This window comes from Canis lupus, chromosome 15 (assembly GCF_011100685.1).
Source record: "Canis lupus familiaris isolate Mischka breed German Shepherd chromosome 15, alternate assembly UU_Cfam_GSD_1.0, whole genome shotgun sequence".
Classification (NCBI taxonomy): Eukaryota; Metazoa; Chordata; class Mammalia; order Carnivora; family Canidae; genus Canis; species Canis lupus.
The window spans coordinates 32,886,647-32,908,519 of NC_049236.1; the positions used below are offsets into that span (position 1 = coordinate 32,886,647).

The 21,873-nt window shown below is 42.5% G+C and overlaps 1 long non-coding RNA gene across 2 annotated transcripts in view; it reads right to left on the reverse strand.

Annotated features, from left to right (window-relative positions):
• Nucleotides 1–21,190, reverse strand: part of LOC102154670 — an 83,695-nt gene extending 62,505 nt beyond the window's left edge. For both annotated transcript variants that reach the window (XR_005370474.1, XR_005370475.1), the window contains exons 1-2: nt 19,894–21,190; nt 18,198–18,381 (exon numbers count right to left, since the gene is read on the reverse strand). This is a non-coding gene — a long non-coding RNA (uncharacterized LOC102154670). The remainder of the gene's footprint in view (nt 1–18,197; nt 18,382–19,893) is intronic.
• Between the last annotated feature and the right edge of the window lie 683 nt (nt 21,191–21,873).

Genomic DNA, 21,873 nt, shown 5'->3' on the forward strand with positions numbered 1-21,873 from the left:
TATCTGTGAGACTAGTAAAAATTGAAACGATCGGTAACCTCTATTGGTGGCAGGTATGTGGAGAAATGGGTGTCACGTATCGCTGAGAAAGATTTAGTGGTTAAAACTGCTGTGACCAGCCATTTAGCAGCATATACAAAAAAAAAAAAAAAATTTAAACATATATGTGCCATTCAATGCTGCAATTGCCTTGACACCTCTCAGATCACCAGTGCACAAGGGCATTTGTAAAAGGCCACTTAATGTCAGAGTGTTTATAGTAGCAAGAAAAGGAAAGGGGAACAGGGATCAAAGTACCTGAGGATCAGCGAGAATGTTTACATAGATTACAGCTCACTCACACCACGGATTATCATGCAGCCATTCCAAAAAATGAGTTACAGTAGAAAGGCCACTTTTGAAGAATTCCTATACAGTTACACTTGAAGTGAAAATAATAATAGTAAGACACAGAAAATGTGCATGATGCAATGCTCATAAGATGGGCCATAACCACACCTCTCCCACAGATAAGCAGAAATGTGGAATGTGTAGACGATGATCATATGAGCGAGGGTGGAAATGTGTAAGTACATACCTTACAACAGCTACATGGTGGAGAGGGGTGCAGAGGGGATTCAAAGGAGAAAGGAAAGGGACATTGAACGTAAACATGAAGGAAAAAATAAGACTTTAAATAACAGGTAAGTACCTGTGTGAGATAATGTCTAGGTATTTATGCAAAATTACATATATACACCTTATATATGAAAAATCATAAAAAAGAATGAGAAGCTATTTCAAAAGCAAGCTCAAAACATAGTAATATTCATAATACTAAAAATGGAATATTTATTGAACCGTCACTATTGACGGGTACTGTCCTAAGCATGTTTGACTTATTAATCCTCACAACAACCTTACAATGGAGATATTAGTATCTTCGTTTTCAATAAAAGAGTTCAAATTACTCCTCTATAACTTTAGAACAGGAACAATTAAAAAATTCAAATGAAATCAATCATCTCATTTGCTTCCTTAGTGATCTTGGTTTGTTTTTTAGTGTCTGCATCTAAAAGATGGAATTTAACAGGGTACCATAAGTAAATCAATATTGCCCAACAAGCAAGCTAATGTTGGGTTGAGTCATAGAAATCAAGGGTAACTATCTTCATAATTAGCCACTTGCATTGCTCCTTTGTTCCACAAGGAAACCCTGAACAATTCCGGCCTGGTCTATGCCTTCAGGATTCATTGGTGGCCATGACAGCCTCTAACTGTTTGATAGCTTGGGGTGGTGTCCTAGTGCATTTTGACCTCTCATTCTGAAACCGGGCAAGAAAAATTTCCTGGCCTTACTCTGACAACAGCACGGGGCAAGATTCCGATCCTTCCTGAGAAAGGGACAGTTTCCAGAGACATAGAAATTCCATCTGATCCTCACTGACCCATGGGACTGGACAGCAAAAGTGAACAGTGGCTTGCTCTGCAGCCCACCACTGGCACTCGACAAATAATGTCTTCGCTAGTGTTACAGAGAGAAGGTAAGGCTTGCTAGTTTCTCCTTCTACCTTCATATCTAATTTAAGCATTCTCTCATCTCCAGTCTTGTTTATTATTATTATTTGGAGAGAGAGAGAACAAGAGCAGTGGGGAGGAACAGAGGGAGACAGAGAGGGAGAGGGAGAAGCTGACTCCCTGCTAAGCAGGGAGCAAGACATGGGGCTTGATCCCAGGGTCCCAAGATCATGACCTGAGCCCAAGGCAGACTCTCAACCGACTGAGCTACCCAGGCTACCCAGGCACCCCTCTCCGGTCTTGATGAAGAAACACTAGGCACCAGAGCACCAACAGCAATGTGCTTTAGGTTGAAACACCACTACTCCCCACTCCACGTGTCTCCATTCCCTTCCAAAACCCCCTGTGCACAACCGCCACCCCCCTCCCCCCCCCCCCGCCAGTAAGGTCAAGGTGCTAAAATAGAGATTGTGATTCAGGTAAGGCTGCAGAAAGTCACTAATGAATTTACTGAGGAAGTAAGCACCACTGAGAAAGTCCTGAGAATTGGTCCAAGCCTCTGAATCTGGATCCTAAATGAGATCCCGAATCTGTAAATATACAAAAGAAGAAAGAGCTCTGGTGTCTCACAGCTCCGTCTGTCTGAGAGCCAAGACTTTCAATCACGCATGTGTGTTTTGCAGGCCCCTGGCTCTCCCTTCTCGTCCTGACTTTGGCTGCCTCTCACACGGTTTTTGGCAAGGTACGCTCTAGAGAGGCCTGGAAAATTTTCCATCTAGTCACTCCCTTTGGTTAACTATTAGCAACTCTGGTAAAAGTTGTTGGTAGAGCATCGCAAACCACTATCCAAAAGAAGTTTAACCTCTTTTTTAGTGTAACCATAGAGATCATTCATTTGGGGATTTCAGGAATCCCATCCTCCAAAGGCTGAGATAACATGAACAGAGGTGGAGCAACAAACTGAGAGATGATGTCTCTTCCCTTCTCCAGGACTAATTAGTTCCGTGACACTGGTCACAGGAGGGAAGGTAACTCAGAACACATTACCAACTTAAACAAAGATCTCTCGTTTAGTCCCCATAACAACCTCTAACATCTACATGAGGAGCTCTACTTAACAAGAGAGACTTGAACCCAAGGTCCTTAAACTTCACATTAACCCATACAGCCTCATGACATTTAATTTACCCAACTTTTGGGTTCCTTACCTAAGAAAGCAAGAAGGTTAACTCATTGCTCTCAAAAAGGTCTTTCTAAGTCTGTAAGTCCATGAATCAGATGACCTGGCCGGCCATAAACAATTCCTTTCTTATAATTTCCATATGATTTCCATAATTTTTCACTTCTCAGCCTTGCAAGCTCTGAGGGCAAATAAAATTATATTCTGCACATAAAGATAAGCTAAAATAACAGTCACTCATTATTTGTCCATATAGCATAGTCCTTTTCCTCCTAAACTATTGCTTCACCTTTGTTTACATTGCTCTGTTCCATCAGTTTAGAGCATATTAAAAAGCAGAACTGGGTTGGTTGTTTTACGTTGGTGATAAACTTTGTGCCTCAACTGTATTGCAACCCCCAAAGCTTACTCAACTCCACCTGGCAGTTCAGCTCCTTGAGATAAAGTAGGCTTTCTCTGTGGAAAACCAGTTAGCAGTTTATCTTTCCACTCTGCTGCTGGCATACAGCTGGCTGGGCATCTCATAGACAGTCATCCAGGGGAAAGCAATAAAAAAAATTTAAAAAAAAAAAATAAAAAGAGGAACTTGAAGGGAGTACTCCCCCATAAGAGGAATTAAAACCAATACTTTGTTTAGGTAGACTTGTGTAAGTCCAAGTTAAATGTGTGTGTGAGTGTGTGTGCGTGTGTATACTCCAGGATTGTGTGGATGTGTGCATGGAAGGAGGTTGAGACACTGTGAGTGAAAGGATCCTGGATAGATAGAAAGTGAGGACCAATTCCCATTGGACCCATTCCTAAGTACCATAAGGTTGGGTCAGTTTCTCACGGGAGAAATGGAAAGTTACATTTTGTTAATTTTTAACAAAACCATATGTAAGTCATTCTCTTAGAGAAAATTATACCAACAGCAACCAAGTAATAAAAAAAATCTTATATAAGAAAACAATTCAGTGCAAGGCATGCAGGAAAGAGCAGCCTATCTGCTGACGCTTTGATGGTAATGCTAAGCAATAAAAAACATTCATGCTGCAATCTATACAACTAAACAGGCTGAAACTTCTGTATTCAAATTTGATAGAGAAGAAGAAAATGGGCTTTTCCAGCTCCAGCCATCCCGGGTATGATGAGTTGAGTTATCTCTCCTCAAAAGATGTTGACGTCCTCAACTCCAGGACCTGTGACATGACCTTATTTAGAAATAAGATCTTTGCAGATGATTGAGTTAAATGAGGCCATCATGGTGGGCCTTAATCCAATAATGCTGTGTCCTTATAATAGAGGTGGGGGGACTTGGACACAGAGGCCGACATGCATACAGGGAGAAGTCATGCAAACATGAAGACAGAAATCAGGGGGATATCTTTACAAGTCAAGGAGTGCCAAAGATTGCCAGCACATCCTCAGAAGCAAGGAAACAGGAAGGGAAAAAATTCTTCCTTCATGGGCCTTAGAAGCAACAAATCCCAAAGATACCTTCATCCTGGACTTCTAGCCTCCAGATCTGTGACATGATATATCTTTGCTCTGTAATTCGACCAGTTACTGGTACTTTGCTATGGCAGCCTGAGCAAATGAACACATTAGGTTTTCTCAAGGTCACCTTGAGTCACCACACAGCTTTCCTCTTGCCCCTTTATCTGCACAGCATCTCCAAAGGAGAAAGTATTTGAGGAGACCTGGGCTTCCTCTCTATTTTCCTCTCATCCTGAAATCCTTGAAACTCATCTTATTCTTCACCTTTGAAGCCTAATTTCCAAAGAAGCGTTTATAAGAAACCTCTAGGATAACAATAAGTGGCTAATTCTACCCAGGGGCCAAATGGTAAGAAAAATCAAGAAAAAAATTATTAACCTGGGAAATTGCCTTCCCAAAAGACTTGAGCTGAGGGCTCTAGTTCTTGGAAGATCCAACAGCAGTTGAAGAAGAGGGGAGAAGAAAAAGAATTTGCTCCTAAAGGGTCCTTTAGTTTGAATCTGATACCAAGTAATCTAATTAGATTCAGACATTCTGTTTGGGAACCACGTCAAGATTGCGGCACTCTTTTTAAGCAGCTGATTTGGATCATACATTTAGACAGGCTTAGTTTCCTTGCTTTGCTGCTGTTGTTTCCTCCTGGAGGAGAGTGGTTGGATCCTGATACTTGGAATTAGGTTGGTGTTAGCTGAGGGACTAGCCAAAGGACTGGCATTTGGAAAATAAATTTTAGTATTAATTTAGAAAGGGGAGTGGGTTCAAGCAGCCAAGAGGTGAACAGATGGCAGTGCATGCTGGGAGTTCCTGGCAAGGAGTCAGTCACTAGAAGGGGTGGTTGAATGAAATGCTTTTGTATCTAGGTTGCAGGAGAACAGGAAGCTGTGACTAGCTTTGGCAGCTTCTAATACAAAATTTATTAAAGAGGAATGAATTTGATTATAAACAAATGACAATTTACTTTTCATATCTCTACTCAATTTCCTCAGACAATTTTCCAGGAAGAGCTGAACCTCTTAAATAACAATTCTAAGGGTGTAGGAGGTTCAAATATGACAATTGGGCTTTGACTTATCCATATCAATGAGCTTCAGAAAAAATGGCAGGAGTCTAAGATAAACATCCAAACACGGAGAAGATTTATTCCTTCTAGCTATGGCAAAATCATGGAGGGGGGGGGATGGAAATGTCACATCGAATAATTTAATAAAAGGGTAGGATCTTGATCTTCCAGTAAGAAAACCAAAGTCTCTCAACTGTTTTAGAAAGAGAAGGCTGTTGCTCTTTGTGGTGATGGTTTCCTCTGCCAGATAACACATGCAATTAAAAGACAAGTTTTACCACTTGGCTGGTCACCGTAAGTAGACCTCTGACAAGCACACTTTAGAGGCACCACTGCTTCGGAGCCAAACCAGTTTTAAACATTTGTCCTTTGCCAATAATAGGCCACACTTCCTCACTCACTGTGATAGTTAATCTGTCAACTTACCTGGGCCATGATGCCCAAATATGTGGTCAAACACTAGTCTAGATAGTTCTGTGAGTGTGTCTTTGGATGAGATGAACATTTAAATTGGTGGCTTTTAAGTAAAATAGATTGCTCTTCATAATGTTGGTGAGCCTCATCCAATCTGTTGAAGGCCCAAATAGAACAAAAGACAGACCTCTGAACAAGAGGCAATTCGGCCAACAGATGGCCTTTGCGTTTCATCTGCAACATTAGCTCTTCCAGGTTCTTCAGGCTGCCAGCCCACTTTGCGGATTTTTTTTTAATTCTTTTAAAAGATTTTATTTATTTATTCATGATAGACGGAGAGAGAGAGAGAGAGAGAGAGGCAGAGACACAGGCAGAGGGAGAAGCAGGCTCCATGCAGGGAGCCTGACGTGGGACTCAATCCTGGGTCTCCAGGATCACACCCTAGGCCGAAGGTGGCACTAAACTGCTGAGCCACTAGGGCTGCCCCACTTTGCAGATTTTAGAGTTGCTAACCCCTATGATCACTTGAACCAATTCCTTAAAATAAATCTCTTTCTATAGATATACGTACATCCTGTTGGTTCGGTTTTTGGTTTTTTTTTTTTTTGTTTTTTTCTGGAGAACCCTGATGATATACTCATTTAGAGATTTGTCTCCAGTAGGTGTCTAATAACCTTCGAGCAGATACCAAAGATAATCCAAATTCAGTTTGAATAATGCTTACAGGTCAGCTTCAGTGGCCAGTGGTGCAATGGCACATGCACATATCAGACAGACAAGATGCTTCAATGAGGCTTTAAAACATCAGTTCTATTTTCAAGTGAAAGGCAAATGCATCTACCAATTTTGTTGGGGGGTCATCATGCTGCTGCACCAAGAAGAAAGCATTTAGGGGTCTATCCTCTCTGTATTTGTCATCCTTCTCCACGTCCTCAGCAGAATGCCTGGCATGGAGCAGCTAAGCATGGGAGGGCGGCATTGAATTTGTGGGAGAGGGTATGTTGATGCAAGTCATCTCCACCCTGCTCTTCTGATATTTGCCAATCACATTCCCCAAAACCAGGCTACCACAGCCAAAAAACCAACATCTAACATTTACTGAGTGATCGCAGTATGACAGACCTCAAATAACTTGAGGGAGGGGCTTGTATCGTCTCCATTTTATAGACAAGGAAATGAAGACACAGAACATGAAACAGTTTGCCCCAGGTCCTTTACACACACGTCATCACATATCCAGTAAGCTGTAGAGCTAGGAATAACGGAACAAGAAGATTAGCAGCCTCCAGAAACTCCTAACCTGCTCTGCACCCTGACAACCCTGGAGCCTGGTGTGAAGGATTAAGCTCATGCTAGTAAGAGAGCTACAAGGGTTTTGATTCAGCATTTAATGCAGGATCAGACAATTCTTTGGTGCGGGGAGTGACCCGTGCACTGTGGCGTGTTTAGTGGCATCCCTGGCCTCTCTGCTCTCGAGATGCTCCATCTCCTAAATTGTGACCATCAAAATTACCTGAAACTTTGCCAAGTGTCCCCTTTGGGATAAGGAAGGACCACCTCAGTGGAGAACTGATGGCTTACTGTACTAAAGCTCATACTGTAGCATTTATATCTAAACCCAGTGTAATTATAGGATTCCTTCTCACGGTTCCTTGTGGGAGTTTCTCATACACTTTTATTCATCATTTCTCTGGGCGGTGTGTATCCAGCTGCCCCCAAAGATGAGATTTTTCTCGAAGTGTATTGAAGCTGAGGGGAGGACATAAAGTAGCTAAACGGCAAAGAAGACACAAAGAATATTACCATTCTGCTTCATGACCCGCTTCGTCCTTAGGCCCCATTGTGTACGCCCAGGGCCTCATATTTCCCCGGATTTGAAATACCAACTGACTGGAGGGCCCTGCCCCCTGGTGATTTCAGAGCTTCTGCCAATATTCCCAGAAACCCTTTGATGCTGATGAAAAAGGCTGGACCATTGTCTACCACTCTGTTTTTGCATGTTCTGTTCCTTCTGCCTGGAATGTTCCCCTGACCTCAGCCTCGTCACCCTCAATCATAACTCCCAGGTCTATTTCATTGGTAAAACATAATCATTGGAAATCGTCATACTTGTCTATTGGTTTACCTGCAGAATGTCTGCCTGTATCACTCTCCATCCAACCACTAAAATGTAAGTTCCAAGGAACCCGACCCCATACCTCCCAATTCCTAGAAAAAGAACATGACCAGTACCTAATGGGTATTCCACACATATGTATTGAATCGAGTAACCCTAGAAGCTATCTTGTATTCTTACATGTCTTTTTCTGAACTATAAACAGTTCAAGAAATGATCTTTATGAGGCAGTGGGGCACATGAGTCAAAGGAAGAGTATTAAAAGTTGAGTGGCTGACTGTCATATTATTTATTGTATGCCCGGAGGGAGTGGTTTATGCATCCCAGTGATCTCAGAAGAGACTTGCAGACAAACCTTCACCAGTCTGCCAAGACCTTCTGGTCCCAGTGTGGAACATGAGTCCCTATATGAGTCAGCCACTATTTGCTCCTACTACGTGTGTACTCCACCCTTGTTATTCCTTCATGTGTGAAGAGTCATGGGAGTTGGCCCAACTGACTCTCTGCTCAACATTTCACTGCTTTGTCCTCTCTTCTCTCTCATTCATGAGTTCTGTTGGGGAATAGATTTTGTGTGGGATGAGGAGAAACACATATGTGATAGAAAAACCAAACTGTGAAAAGTAAAAAAATGTCTTTAATGGAACTATGAAATGACTATAGGTTGATTCATCAGTGGAAACACATGGAAACTATTATTTCCAAATTCAACAGTTTATGAAACCTGAAACTGTTCAATGTTTTGTTCAGAATTACGTATTTGGCCTTTGGGAGTTTATGTGAATTGTCTGTTCAAATACCAAGGAAAACATCTAATTGGTTCATTAAGAGACTTATAAATGGATCTTCTGCTTTCTTCTAAATATATAGTGGAGAAACAAGGAACAGACCACCTAAAAGGAGCTTTGACTCCATGCCTCCACAGCTGGGAAAATTCTAAATCAAGCTTGATTTGTATCCAAGAACTGGAGTGAGGTTAACAGGGAAGTCATAGCAGGAAACAGGTTGCTATTCTGACCTCAGCCTTCTCAGGCTATTCTAGGTACGGCTACCACTGTACAGAAGCTCAGATCACACCAGGCGGGGACCAAATGTGACCTCATAGTTTTCTTTCCAGTTTGGATTTCTAGTATGCTATTCTCTGCTGCCATAATGACCATAATGATACCGTATGGATGGAGTTAGCCTAGTTAACCCGTGATTCTACAAACTATTTCCAAAGGTCACACAGTAACCACAACCAAAATATTTTCACATCAGTAGTATATCACCAGGGAAACAAAATTTCAAATGTCTTTGAATACTCCACATAGGAAAGGTAAACGAGTTCGCAAAGTGTTATGTAGGTTCCTGGTCAGGCAACTAATACACTCATTATATTCAGCTCTCCCACAGCCCCACCATTACCCTCTTTCTCTCTCTCATTAAGCGAATTACTCTTGTCTCTAAGACCTGTGGCTTCCTTTGCAGTCACGAGCTCTTTACACACAGGCTTTGGGTTCTCTGCTTCAATCCCTCTACCCAGATATAAAAGGACAGGTGAAGTACGCACTGTCAGTACATATTTGTAAAGATTATCTGAAAAATAAATAGAAGCTGTAAATTTAGACAAAATAGGGTGTATTTGGTAGCTCTGCTCCGCCAAATATTTCTAATAGTAACCTTTTAGGTTTAAACATTTTACTCAGCCAAAGCCAAAGGCCTTACTCGTTTCAGATGAAAAATTAGAAAGGGCATTGTTCAGTTTTTGTGTAACAAGCATCACGACCCAGGAATACATCCCAGGGAGGAGCTTCAGAGGCCTGATGAGGTGGAGAGCCCTAGAAACAAGTCTCTGCAAAGGCAGAAAATGGAAAGGAAAATGGAAATGATGGGCCCACACCAAAACTAAGATCCTCCACTCCACACAAAATTGGATTGTGTGGATTTGCAGACTATAGAGAGATAAAGGACTTGCCTACCACGTGACTGGTGGCTTCCAGAGGAGCCAGCCTAGAGCATGACATATTAGGTCCTCAGGAAGTTTCCAAGGAGAGCACCTGAGTGAAAATATCTCTGATTCGCATGAGATGGTGGCCATGAAATCGGGAATGCTTGCAGATCTTCACATTCATTAACTGAGAGCTCACCATTTTATAAGTACCATTCTAGGATCTTGAAATACAGCAGCGAACACAGCAGGAAAACAACCACCACCACCGTGGCTTCACGGAACACATATTCTAGTGGGAGGAAATCTGTGATTAAAAGCAGTAATGTAGGAAGTTAGACAGATGTGGTGGGGAAAAAATAGACACCATGGAAAGAAATCAGGAAGGTTGGGGGCAGGGTATAACTTTACATAGGGGGGTTTGGGAAGACTTCAACGAGCAGGCGACACGTGGCCCAGGACCTGAATGAAATTAAGGGGTGAACCAACTGGACATCTGGGGAAAGAGGCTCGTACAGGCAATTGGCTTGTTTCTGAATCAGCCCCAGAGTTAAGGCCCGGCCATGAGCAGGTGCTCTTGTGCTCACCTGGCTCTCTTCTGTTCATGCCCCAGGTCTGGGCCTGGCACTGATTGCCTAGAGACAGCATTCCTCTTCCTGGTGTCTAGGTTCGAAACGCTTTCTTGTTGTCCTCCCAGCATTCTACTTCCCCTGTCAAAACGGGTACCACACTTTGTGGTGTCAGCTGCTGAACTGGCTTCTTTCCATGTTATTCTGATAAGATGAAAAGACCTCCATCCCACTCAACATAGAATCTCCCAACTCCAGTGGAGCACCCAGGGGGCAGCGCTGTGTGGGGAATCCAGCCCCTTGGGCTCCTCTCCTGACTCTCCCATTGACTTACTAGGCACCGTGGGGCAAGGTACTTAACCTATGTTTCAGGTTCCTCGGGCTTGAAGTGGGAGATTAGAGCCAGCAAGCGCCTGGCACATCGTAGATGATTGATAAATTAATCTAGCAATCACCACATCCTCCGGGGACATTTTAATCCACTGAGAGCCTTCCTCCTATAATTGCGCATCAAAGGCAATGTAGCCCAGTGAAATAAGCATGAATATTTAGACTCAGATAAATCAGAGTCCATTGGAAAACTGAGTGCAATATTCTCTAATTACATAAAGGGAGATGAAAGTCTCTCTTTCAAAAGTTTGTTGAGGATAAAAAGAAAAAAGGTTACATTCAGAATGGCCTTCCCATCCAGTAGGTACTCCACAGTAGCTCAGTCTGTTCTCCCCACTGCCCACACTTACCTGATTAGTATCCTGCATTTGCACCTCAACCATATGATGCTTTCTAAACATCTCTGAGGAGTCCTCTAACCTTTCCTTAGGCCCACACTCAGGCTTCTCCAGGAGATTGCAAATTCTTTGAGGTAAGACTGCACTTTATTTCTCAGAGATTCTCATCATGCCTTGCACAGGACATTCTCAGAATAGGTTTTCAAATATGAATTGAATGAATAATAAATAGGGGGAGGAGAGAGGGAAAGAGAGAGAGGTTTTGTTAAGTCAAGGGTTATATGAGGAATAGAGACGGAGGAATGGTTCATGGAAATCAATGTAAATGACTCATGCAAATGAGCTGACTGAAATACATTTAGGGCTCCCTTGAGGGAGGAAATTCCATTTCCATTCCCTAGGATAGATACTTATCTGTTCGGAATCATTCAGATACAGCCCTGCCTAAAGAAAGAGATGACCTCTCCAGATCCTTTCTTAACCTATTATATTCTCTCTCTCTCTCTCTCTCTCTCTCTCTCTCTCCTAGTAAATTTATCAATAAACTTAAAAAGAAAGAAGACAAATATATTGTCTGAATGAGATGCACATTTTCCCCACATACTACAAATGAAATATTCTAAGAGATAACATGGTTACAGTTCAAGGCATTACTAAGAAAAACTAGCTATATTTTTATCAGATGAAAGAATCTCACTGCAGATAAGCCAATCTGCTATTTTAATCCGAAACAGGGCAATTTTGAACTATGCAAAAAATTAATGCACAGCTTCTGGCGATGGTAGATGGCATTACTAAAAGACATGATGCATCATTTATAAGCTACTGTTGGTAACCTGAGTGCTGAGAGATGAGAAATCTAAACAATGTAAGAGAAAGTGGCTCAACACATAGAGAAAGATATCTGTTTCGTAAAATGAGACCAACACATTTGAAGCAATGAATTAAGAATTTACAAATAAACCCAACGAAAGCACAGATGAAAAGAATCTATGGTCTCCCAGTTTACATCTTGTCAAATATTTAAATATAGCAGCATTTCTCCCTCTGGGACCCAAGGACCCTTGAAGGATCCATGGGCACCTTTTCACGGGTCATGAATTATATAAAACTTAAAAATTTTTGCATAGTAATATTAATGATGTATGTTTAAACTGTTTTACCCGTTTTTTTTTTTTAAAGATTTTATTTATTTATTCATGAGAGACACACAGAGAGAGAAAAAGAGGCAGAGACACAGGCAGAGAGAGAAGCAGGCTCCATGCAGGGAGCCCGACGCGGGACTTGATCCTGGGTCTCCAGGATCACACCCTGGGCTGAAGGCAGCGCTAAACCACTGAGCCACCCTACTGCCCTACTGAATGAATAACAACTGTATTCATTCTCCATTGTTGCTGTAACAGATTACCATAAACCTAGCAGGTTGAAATAACACACACATTTATTATCGTCTAGTTCGGGAGGTCAGAAGTCTGACAGTGTTTCATTGGACTAAAGTCAAGGTGTCAGCCAGGCTGGACTCCTTTCTAGGGCTCTAGGGGTGAATCCATCTTCCTGCTTCAGCTTCAAGATGTCACCCACATCCTTTGTCTTTCTTCCACCTTCAGAGCCAGTGACACGGCATCTCTCTGACCCTGCTTCTGTTATCACATATCTTCTCCGACAATAGCCTGGAAAGGTTCTCCAAGTCTAGGGATTCAGGTAATTAGGTTGGGTCAAGCAGGATCATCTCCCTGTTTTGAGGTCCTTAAACTTAATCACCTCTACAAAATCCCTCTGGTCAGCGTGAGGTAACATAGTAGCAGGTTCAGGAGGTTAGGAGAGGGAAGTCTTGGGGAGCCAATATTTTGCCTACATAAGAACTCCTTTTTCATTTATAATTGGCGATTGAAAAGCAGTTTCTGGGAATAAGAGTTTAGCTTCATAAATCAGACTCTTCCAAATTAGAGTAGCCAAACACACAGTCCTGAATATCTTCAATATTTTTATGATATTTTTTTGAGAAGCGCAGGCATTGAGCTTTTCCCATCAGTTCTAGACCTGTTGTCTAATCAGAGATAGGATTCCTGTGGGAACCAGTTAGCTTCGTTCAGCTCTACCACCAAACACTCCATCTGATGGGGATGCCGTCTTACTGATATATACCTCAGTCCGAGAGGGTGCATATTAAGGCGTAGCGATAGTATCATACCAAACTTATCGCCATTCCTAGAAAAACTCAATAATCATTTTCCACTATTGGATTTCAGTTTCATCCTCACCAGGTGGAAAGAAGAGTCCATAGACACCTGTTCCAGAATAACATGGGAGGAAGACTCCTAGTAAGGGATGGTGGGGCTGGTGGAACTCACACTGCCTGTTCTCGTTTGTCCACCATGTTATGGCATAAAAGAAATGGCTCATCTTTGATCAAAGTTAGAAACAGAGCAATTGGCTAAGTTGCAAGTGAAAAATGTTGTAAGGAAAAGAAGCAGTAGGATGGCATTAGAGATACATGGATAAAGGAGACCAGAGACAGTGATGATTCTTAACCAAGAGTCCACTGAAGAACTTCTGGGGAGCTCTGAACTCCTAACATTCCGAGGCCTTGTGAGTTTTTCTTAGGAGACATATCATACCATTCATAGAAATCACAGAAGTATATGACTCCAAAATGATTGAAAACCACTGTTCTCACGTGGAAGAAAAAGGGACCTGGGAATTCTGAGAGATACCACAAGCCACCAATAAAATGGTAAATTGGGGATCCCTGGGTGGCTCAGCAGGGATCCCTGGGTGACTCAGCAGTTTGGCACCTGCCTTTGGCCCAGGGCACAATCCTGGAGACCCGGGATCGAATCCCACGTCAGGCTCCTGGTGCATGGAGCCTGCTTCTCCCTCTGCCTATGTCTCTGCCTCTCTCTCTCTCTCTCTCTCTGTGTGACTATCATAAATAAATAAAAATTAAAAAAAAACATTAAAAAATAAAATAAATTAAAATGGTAAATTGGAATGAATGGCTGGGAAGAGGAGAGGGCAGGGGTGTATTTGTATATTCACATGAGTAAATGTTCGTTAAATGGTGTTTTAAAAATGAATGAGAGGAAATGAAGAGCTTACAGAGCTGTTTAAATCACCAGCTGTGTTTTTCTCTTCCTCTTACTGCCCGGCCAGCCCAACCAGCAGTCCCGTCCTAGCAACATGGCCTTTGCCCTTTGCCCTCCATCCTTGACCTCTTGTGAAGGTACTGCATTTACAAAGCCCCAGGAGCTCAGACGTTCTAAAGACACATTTACACACACACACACACACACACACACACACACACACACGGCCTTTTGTAAAAGAAGCTATTTAGACACAAAAAAGTAATATGGGGCTTACAACTCCCCCAATCTCTCTTTTCTATCAAATTAACCCAAAATGGAAGAAAAAAAGGAGATAACACCACTCTGAGATGGACTGTTTTTACAGCTCATTTTATATGGTGCGGTTTCGGACGCATGGGTGGCTCAGTGGCTGAGTGTCTGCCTTTGGCTCAGGTCCTGATCCCAGGGGTCCTGGGATCGAGTCCCACATCAGGCTCCCCAACCCCCCCATTCATGGGGCTGCTTCTCCCTCTGCCTGTGTCTCTGCCTCTCTCTCTCTCTGTGTCCCTCATGAATAAATAAGTAAAATCTTAAAAAAAAAAAATAAATGACGCAGTTTACCCCTTAAAAGAAGAGAATGCATTTGCCAGCAAAATGCAGTGGGATCCTATCTCAGAAATAGAAGGGGTGCAGGCCATTCTTCTGGAAATATTTACTCACATTTACCTGTGTTTACTGCGTTGAATGCCAAATGCTACAACTGAGTCAACACACTCTGATCTCTCATTGTGTCTTTTTAATCACTTTCTCTCACATGGAATAGCTTGGATTTCCAAATCTCTGCCATTCCATTATAAATACAGCTCATTCACAGTTGGCTAAAACACTCCATGTTACTTCTTGGATTCCAATTACCCAACAGAAGGTGCATTGAATTTGCCTAGGAAACAAGGACAATGTCTGTTTGTAAAAGTTTATGGCATTCCCTCTCCCCACCACACCCCCCCCCCACAGAGTGTTTTAGACATCTAAGAAAGTCAAACCCTAAGGAAAAATATAAACAAGCGCTTGGAATATACACACAATCGCATATCCTATTTGTAAAAAATACTGCCACCATCTTGCCAGGCAGTGCAAAAAGGAAACGTTTATCCCCGTGTAACTCAACAGACATTTTTTTCTTCCTCTCCACCGATGCCTAAATCACTTGAATGGCAAATGCATCATCTGGCTGAAATACACCATAACTGCAAATCTTAAGACTCCAAGGGTCACATGCTAACATTGTATCCTGCTTTTATTGATAAGGCAGTAAATATTAGATGGATCAATAAGGCTCACAGAAATAACCACAGAATAACAGCATCAAATTTCTAAGAATGGCAGAGTCAGAGAGTATATTTAAATGATCCTTTCTAGTGGTTGTAAAATGTCTCAAATTCCCTAGAAAGCAAGAGACCTCATCATACATGCATGTGCATCTACACATACACATTTATCTCACCTGGGACTCTAATCTCGAAGTACCTCATAAGTTCAATACAACTGATGACATAGGATAACTGTGGAAAACATTCAGGATTTGGGATCAAACAGACCTGAGTCAGAATTCTGTATTTGTGGGGCACCTGGAGGGCTCAGTCAAACATCTGCCTTCAGCTCAGGTCATGATCTCAGGGTCCTGGGATCAAGCCCTGCACTGGGCTCCCCGCTCAGCAGGGAGTCTGCGCCTCCCTCTCCCTCTGCCTCCTCCCCCTGCTTGTGATCTCTCTGTCTCTGTCTCTCTCACATAAATAAATAAATAAATAAATAAATAAATAAATAAATAATCTTTCAAAAAAAAGGAATTCTGTATTGGCTACTCACAAGCTGTCTGATTTGGGACAAAGGAGGTTACTTCTCTGATCCTTGGTTGCTTTTCTCAAGGATAAATGAGAAAAATACTGCCTTCCTTATAAGATCATTAACAAGACTGGCTCCACACAGAGCAAGCACTGGAGCAATAAAAGCTCTTAGCATCAGCCACGTAATTCCTTAATTCATTCATCAGACACTAAGTTCCTACTCTCTCCCCAGCACTCTGCCTTGATGGAACTCTAAGACATATCTTGATCTTTGTGCAAAAGGTACACATTACAGCTCACATATCCCTTTTTTTATTGCTCAATTTAATTTATACTTTGAACCCTGGTTCCACCTATTTGTAGATACCTAAGCTCGGCCAAATCAGGGTCCTTCCTTCACCCTTTATCTGGGGTTATGTCTTGAATTAGAAGGTAATATAGTGCAAAGTTATAAGCTCAAGTCTAGTGAAGGAGAAAAATTATGATCTTTTAAAAAAATATGGTAAATACAATTATGGTAGGATAATGATATTTTGTGTTATTAATACCTCATCTTTGGAACCCCTTGGTTTTGGCCCATTTTAGCGTTACCGGATTCAATGCCAAAAGGCTATTACAGCAAAAAAGCACAGTAAACATTCTGAATTGCAGAAGCCTAGGCCCAAGGGAAGTCAGGGCACAGAGACAACAGGATGGGGTTAGAGCTAGATTTCCCACATGCCTCCTCCCACCCTCCACCCATCTCACCAACTACTGAATCACATTTCCTCAGAGGGTAAGAAGAAAGAAGAGTCGGAACAAACAGGAAAACTCCACGCAGCTGAGTGTACAAGAAGGGAAAGAGGGGATGGCGGGACTCCCAGGTGAAATTCAGAGCTCCAGTGATGGAGGAACTTGTGCTTCAGTCTCTCGTAGAGCCCTGGAGGTGCGTTCAGGTATCAGAGAGGTATCAGCATGCTAGATATGGGAGGATTGGGCTCAGGCTATCTCATTGAGTTAACAGAATGTTCTCACATTACAGAGAGTGATCCAGAGAGAGATAGGCCTTAGCACCCTAAACTTTCCTATTGCCCACAGTGGCCTGGGAACGTGTATTTCTGTGCATCTAGGAAGGACATCAAAGCCGGAAATTTTGTTAAATCTGCCTTGAAAGGTGAGAATGAGTGATGTCATAGCCACCTGTCTGTACTGACAGCCAAAGAAATGGTGAAGATAATGGGCATCAAGTGGAGGCTAGCAAGAATAGATCATGGCCAAGAAGACATTCCCTAACCCAAATAATTTGGGTCTATATGAGTCATGTAAGTCACATGGGTTTAGACATAAGCCCAGAGAAGAGATAGGAGAAGTATCCCGCTATATCTGAGTGTAGGTATCCAATAAGAGGCAGAATGAGGGTTCACAATGTAAACTAAATTGGTTGATAGAAAAAACTTACATGAGCTGATATGTATATTTATTGTATGAAAATCAAGGTATGTCTAGGGTCCCATGATTCCAAAAAGAAGAGTCAAGAGAAATCAGAATAGGGAAGCTTGACTTTAGGATTGAGATGAAAAAGAGTCCCATCTGGGTTCAAGAGTGCTCTAGACAGAGGGAAAGTCTGTGCAATGGGGCAAAGATGGGAATGATGAGTTTGGGGGATGGCAAGCCATTTGGAATGCTAGTCTTAGAGGACAGGTCGGGGAGTGATAGGAGGCCCAGCTGGAAGGGAAAACCTGGGTCAGACCATGAAGACTACTATCCAGAATGCTCTAGTACTTCAGAAGGAACATTCTGACAATTGTGTGGAATGTGATTTGGGAGGGAGGAGTGGAGGCCTAACATTAGAGGCCACAAGTCCCAAACTAGATCAATCAGAACATGAAAAGAGAACTGACAAAGGAGAAAGCAAATAAGAATGAATCTTAAAATGGCACCAAAACAACTAGGAGGGATAAATATGAAAGACGAGGCAGACATAGATTTAAATCACACTTAGTTCACTAATGGGAATCCTAGTCATGTATCTAATTTTGGTTTTGTCTTTCAAAGAAAAAAATTCCAGGAATATAAATCTTTTTAGAAAGTCTATAAAAAAAAAAAAAATCCAGGAACAGAAGAACCTGGCCACCAGGACTGTCCTCTCCCAGCTTTAGGGGTTTGGGCAAAGGAAGTCCCCGGATCCCTCTCTAAAGTGACCGGCAGCTGGGGCCCTCACCTTGCAACTGCAGCTGTATGATGTTCCACGGTTGCAGCAGGATGAGCTGCACCTGGGTTTGTAGGTGGGGGAGCACTTGGCTCTCCTCCCATGGTGAGGGCTGGGGTCTACTCACCTCTCATTCCGATATTCCCTCTCTACTTCCTGCACGCCGATGGACACTCTGATTTTTGGAAGATCATTTGGCCATGCAGGGTAGAGACTACATCTTCCAGACTTCTTTGTAGGTGGGGCAGCCATAAGCTTAAATACTGGACCATGGGATATGAGCAAAAGTGCCACGTGGCATCTTCCAGGGGCTGGTTTTAAGAGAAGCATGTGTGAGTGCTCTTCGCTGTTTCCCTAGCCTGTTCTCTGGCTTCCTTCTGAAATACAAACTCCACTATCTTGGACTATCAGATCGAGGCTGTGCAGAGCAAAGTAACAAGACGTAAAGAGAATGTGCATCTCTGACACAAAGGCAATTTCAGACTTGAACACAGAGCTTCAAGCTAGCTGCTCCTGGGTGGGAGATCTCTCGGTGCCATGGAGTTGAATGCACCCAGCTCTCATAACCTTGAAATATTTGCTTTGTAGAAAAACTCCCTCAGTCTGATCCTATACTAATCTAACAACTTAATTACAGTTTGACTTTCTGTCCAGCACATCAATAAGGACGGTATGTTGTGAGGTCTGGTGAGATGAAAGGGTTTGGTGCCCTGACAATTATAATTCTCATTGCATACTGATAAATTGGTGTTCTCATTTTTATTGTAGTCTCCAGGAGTCCGTTCCAGGGAGGCTAAACCTCTCATGGGACTGACCAGATCAGGTTCCTGCAAACTTGTAGGCTAGTTTCTAGGAAAAGCAAACTCTCCAAGATTATGGTAACCAACCAAGTGTCTTTGGATAGTAACCCCACCCCTCTTGCCACTTCTCCAAATTCGCGTTGTGCTTTCTTTTCTATTTTTTTTTAATGCTAGCAATCACAATCAAGGGATACAATCCCCTCATGTTATTAAGAGCATGTGGTACCGTCTGTTATGCTAACACTCGTTATCCCAGAACATATGGTACACTAAGAACACAGGGGTGCGGGGGAAAGACATGTATTCACGTTGCCCCGTAATGGATTTTCATATACATTTTATTTTTAGAAAATATTTTAGGGATCAATAAAATGATAACAGACCAACTCTGCACAACTCTGATTATCACACTGTTCTGGACTCATGCTTTCCTTCAGATTGATTACCGATGATACCACCCTGCAGCTGTGCGACATTGGGCAAGTCATTCAGTTTCTCTTAGTTTCCTCACCTGTAAAACAGGAAAGGTAATGGTACCGCCTCATTAGCCTCTCATCAGGATTAGATCAGGGTAATATATCTAAAGCTCGGACAATATGCCTGGTATATATGAAGTGCTACTGGCTGTTAATCTTGAGGATGGAGACAATCCATGTAAAACACGGAGTGTTCCGGCTGGCACAATAGGTGCTGTCATTATATGTCAGCCATTAGCATACTTATTGGCCAAAGTCACTCAATCTAGCCTTCTCCTTGTCCAGCCAGCAAGGGGCAGCCAGGGGAGCAGCAGGGGAGAGACTCTTGCTGCTTCAGCAGCTGGACTGGTAAACACAGTCTCAGCTGCACCCAGCTGTCCTCCCAGATAGGCTGGGCTTGATACCATCCAGCTCTGACAAGGGAGGGGGATCATCTCCCAGGAAGGCCTTTTAGAAACTCAGAGTGAGCAGTATCCCTCTCCACTTTCCTTCCTTGGTCTTGTTGGTGGAAGAGGCACAGGCCTAGGGCAGGGCCGGGAAAGCTTACCTGCTAACTCAACAGCTCTGAACAGGCTGACAAGGCACGGTTCTTACAGCGAGGCTTTGGCAAAGGCTCGTCATGGCCACTGGAGTTGGGCCTCACCACCGATGGTTCTTGCCTCCCTCTTCTATGAAGCTGAATGTTAGTCTTCTCAGGATGTGGTGATGATGTCTTTTATAATGTCAAAGAACTTCCACACAAGGTCACCTCAAAAACCTATGCTACTTGTATTTTCTAAAGACTTAATTTTTAGAGCAGTTTGAGGGCCAAAGCAAACTTGCGTGCAAAGTACAGAGATTTTCCACATATCCCCTCATCCCTCCTCCCCCCAGCCACAGGCACAGCCTCCTCCACCATAAACATGTCCCTAGAGAATGGTGCCTTTGCTCTAATCCATGGACCTACACTGAGACATCGTTATCACTCAAAGCCAGTAGTTTATATTGGGATCACTCTTGGTGTACATTCTATGGGTTTGAACAAACATAAGATGACATGTATCCACGATTCCAGTATCACCCAAAATGGTTTCACTACTCCCCAAAATCCTTGGCGCTCTATTTATCCCTCCCTCCTGCCAACCCCTATCTTTTTATTGTTTCCATGACTTTGCCTTTTCCTTCAGAATGTCCTATAGTTGGAACCATACAGTATGTAGCCTTTTCAGTTTGACTTTTCATTTAGGCATGTGCACTTAAGTTTTCTCCATGTCTTTCTATAGCTTGACAGCTCATTTCTTTTTAGTGCTGAATAAAACTTTATTGTTTGGGCATACTAGTTTACTTATCCATTCACCTACCGAAGGACATCTTGGTTGTTTACAGGTTTTGGCAATTATGAGTAGAACTTCTATAAATACCCACATGCAAGCTTTGTGTGGACATAACTTCTCAGCTCATGTGGGTAAATACCAAGGAGTGCAAGTGCCGGATCATATGGTAAGAGCATGTTTAGTTCTGTAAGAAACTGCCAAACCGTCTTCCAAAGTGACTGAACCACTTTGCATTTCCACCAACAACCAATCCTATCGTTCCTTGTCCTCACAGCATTTGCTGTTGTTGGTGTTCCATGTCTCGGCCTAGAATGGCTTAGAATATAGGAATGTGGTGCTATCTCATTGTTGTTTTCATTTGCAATTTTCTAATGACATATGATGAGGAGCATTCTTTCATATGTGTATTTACCATCTGTTTATCTTCTTCGGGGTGGTGTCTTTTTGGGTTTTGCCCATTTTTTAAATTAGGTTGTTTATTTTACTGTCGAGTTTTAAGAGCTCTTTGCACATTTTTTAAAGATTTATTTATTTATTATTATTCACAGACACACACACACACAGAGAGAGGCAGAGACACAGGCAGAGGGAAAAGCAAGCTCCACGCAGGGAGCCCGACGTGGGACTCGATCCCAGGTCTCCAAGATCACACCCTGGGCCGAAGGCAGGCACTAAACCACTAAGCCACCCAGAGATCCCCTCTTTGCACATTTTAAGCAACAGTCCTTTATCAAATATGTACCTTGCAAATATTTTCTCCCAGTCCCATGGCTTGTCTTCTCATTCTCTAGCTAAAACTTATGTTTTAATACTCATTGTAAGTATCTTTCTTTCTTTGCAGCAAGTCTACTATTGCTTTTTCTGGAAGCCATGAAAAGAACACAAAAAATGGCAGAAAAAGAGAGCACAGGGAAAGAAACAACAAACACTGCAGACGCACTCAACTCAGGAAGTGCAGAACAGTGTCACTGATCAAACGCGTATAGTATAGTTTGCTGGGTCAGCTCTTATTGGCTGAGATCATATGATAACACTCGGAGTATGGGAACAATATGTGGATGACAGTGCACTGAAATAGATTATTACATATATTTTATTTTAGGAAAATATTTCAGAGACAAGTATTGTGGTGAATCAACCATGTAAAATCCACAATAAGGAGAGTATTTCGGATGGGTGGGGAAGGGGTTTCAGGAACGCCACATCCTCATGAA